Source organism: Photinus pyralis, unplaced genomic scaffold (assembly GCF_008802855.1).
Source record: "Photinus pyralis isolate 1611_PpyrPB1 unplaced genomic scaffold, Ppyr1.3 Ppyr1.4_LG4, whole genome shotgun sequence".
In the NCBI taxonomy this organism is placed as follows: domain Eukaryota; kingdom Metazoa; phylum Arthropoda; class Insecta; order Coleoptera; family Lampyridae; genus Photinus; species Photinus pyralis.
In genome coordinates, this window is record NW_022170511.1 from 10,240,799 (window position 1) to 10,244,170 (window position 3,372).

Below are 3,372 nucleotides of genomic sequence, written 5' to 3' on the forward strand. Positions count from 1 at the left end.
GAGTGGTTTGGCGCCTCTGGTAACGAAACATTGCTTTCAAGTTTCATACATATTTCTGTAGTGATATTTTATATAAAACTAAGCTTGTTGTGTTTAAGATTGTTATTACTGACATAGTAATGAGCGTAATGGAGTTGGGGTTCGACCTTTGAAGGAAGGCGAAGCCTTATTAGACTAAACTTGTGTGGTAAAAGCCGTCGGTTGTAGCACTGTGTGGAAAACTCCAAAATTATAACAGAAATTGTATTCTGGAGCTTTTGTGTTAAAACATTTTTATCATAAATATCTCGTAATCTCGCTCTCGATGATTTGAAATTTGGTCCAAAAAAATATAAATGTGTAATAAATTTCAGTTCTTACTCATCTGAGAAATAAAGCTAATTTCTCGTCAGGAGGAATGGATTTCCGCATAACCGTATCTTTTTTTAGAGAAAATTTCCACTCTGCAGCGTTTCAAAAAGGCATCGGGAGAAGGAGCTCAGAATTAACATAATATAAAGTACAAATTAAAGTGGTGCACAAATCGAAAAAACAAAGCATGCGTTGCGTCTGGGTCCGCCAGCGACGTTACTACACGCGGCGAAAAAATTCCGTGCTCGAGCAATCCTATATGATATATATAGCATCCTTGGGTCTTATCAATTGGTTTACTACAATAAACAACAATAGGTTAGTTAGTTGTAACGTCAACTTTATGTTGCTTCCAAACAATAGTTATTTACATTATTAGTGCGGAAACAGTTATTTTGCAGATGAGCGCGAAGTTTGGCGGCGCGAGTGCGCAACGCGCACGAGCGACGCATCTCGCGCGAATCAAGCAAATACTGTTCACGCACGTAACATGTATTCTATTTTTTGCACGGATTAGTTAAATCGAATTTAATTTCGAATCCTTTTCGCGAGATTTTTGCGACATTATAATTCTTTTGAAAAAATCAAGTCCTCTATGCCGATAAAGTAGATATCTAGAAATTTAAAATGTCAATTTATTGTTCAAAACTTCTGCTTTAAGCTTATTTTTGCTCCTATACTACAGGGAATGATGTAAAGTGTATTATATTTTCTTTTTTACTCTTCCATCATACTACTTATTAATTTATGATCCGCACTAAATAGATAATTTCGTTGAATTTTTAGGCACTAGTGCGCGAAAGTAGATAGTCAATTATAAAATTGACGTTCCCGACTTTCGTGTTTTATTGGGAAAACGCGATTTAGAACGAAGGAGTGCAAAAAACATATTTCAAATAGGTACTTAAAACGAATACCTACAATTACCTATTTGTTATACAAATTCAACAAATGCTACTTGAGGAAAATACGCCGTTTAGCAGTGCCAATTAAAGGCTCGTCGTATGTGCAGACCTAGATTTTTAAAAGTCTAAGAGTCTTCACGGACGTTTCTGCGATTCAAAATCGCCAAAAAAGCGCTCCATTGTTGATATCGTCGGTGCATCGGGCAGTCTGCCCCCTCCCCCTTTGGACATACCTACCGCCTTCTGCGTTAAAGCAATTCTAAGATATATTTATTTAGATAACACGCATAACAATGATTGATAAATTTGAATCAGTAGCTAAGGAGCTTTCATCCAAGTGCGCTTTTACACAGTCTCGTGAAGTTCAAGATGAGAATACTTTTGAGCATGTGGAGCAATGTCCTCGAGGCCTCGACAAAAATTTAAAATTAACGTGCTTTTTGTTACACTAGAATCTAGATGCGTACATTTATTATCTATTACGTCTAGATTTAAAGATTTTTTTAAAAATAAACAACAAATTTATTTGTTTAACAAGTGAAGATATTTTAAACGCAAACGAAAAGGAGAACCTTAATTGTATAGAAGTTTTAATAATTTTATCAATATATTATAGAAAAGATATAGTATAGATACAGATATTTTAGATGAATATAAGAATTTTTGTTCGTTTTTTTTTAAAGAACTGTCTAAAGAAAATAGCGTCAGTACTGAAGAACTATTACCACTAATAATTGCGAATCATCTAGAATATTTTTAACCATAGGGACTAAGTAATGCCGAAAGAAACGTTTAAAACAAATTAAGACATATGCCAGGTCAACAATGCCCGAAAACTGATTATCAATTTTAAGTATTGAAGCTGATTACGCGAAAAAATTAGAATGTAACCTTATATTAGATAAATTTAAAAACATTAAAACAAAACGTAAGTATCTTGTTGTAATTTATAAAAAAACTTTGTGTGTAGGTACTTAAATACAAATACACCTGTATCAGCGTATTATACTCATCGCCTATGTTATGAAATGAAATAAATTGCATATTATAAAATATTACTTACATTATTTTTAAATTACATAGAAAGTAAGAATAATTTTTTCACAAATTGCGATTGAGGTAAAAATGTAAAATATAACGAACAAAGTTACTACTTGGCAAAAAGCACCGTGCCGCCGCTCCGTCCAAACGTACTGCCCCCTCCGCTTTCACAAGCTGAGCTGGGTACGCCACTGGGTGTTTGAATGCACTCTGCAAAAAGAAAAGATCAATGATAGACATAGTATGATTTTTGGAGATACTGGACTGATACTCCTTTCCATACGGCTAACCGGTGCGTGCTGAAAGAAGCAGTATTAATACTAAAGAGCATTTAATTAATAAAATTCTCTATTTACCTGTGTTTGTTGGTTTAAAATTGCCAATAATGTGTTATTATTTTTGTTACCGAAAATAAAGCCATGGATTCCAAATGTGGAGAATGTATCAGATGGGAGAAGGTACTAACGCGACAGATTTACGTTTGACCCGCGATCCGTGGAAAATGGCCGAGCATTCTCAATTTGCCTGAATTTCGGACATTTTGCGAATTTCCTAAAGAGGAACAGGCAAAGTGCAAACTCGAGCTCCATTTCTGTTTTCCTGCGACGCAAATTTTGCAAAATGCGGATTTCGCAGTTTGCCGGTAACATTATGTGTTGACTGAAAAACTACCGCTGTGGAAAATGGGTTGCCTAACCGCCTGTAACTTAAAAACAGAATTGTTCGATTGCCACTTACGAAGGTTGAAAAATTTTACATATTTATATTATGGAAAATATGAACACAATAGGTTTAGTGACGATAAGAATTTTTGTTTATATAAGTTTGTATAAATTCACCCTACAACAGCTTACCTATTAGACCTGTTGCATGTTGTTGGTTTTAAACTCGTAAGAATGGGAAGTTTTTTAATTGACGTTTTGAGCAAACCTTTAATACAGGATTATTTATTTTGTTTGCATGTAGGAACATTTTCTTTGTATTAAATGTATGCAACGTTTATCTGTGGGTTGTATCTAGGTGCAGTCACTGCAATGAGTATGCCGAGGTCTGTGCAGTGAGGCATAGCAAAATA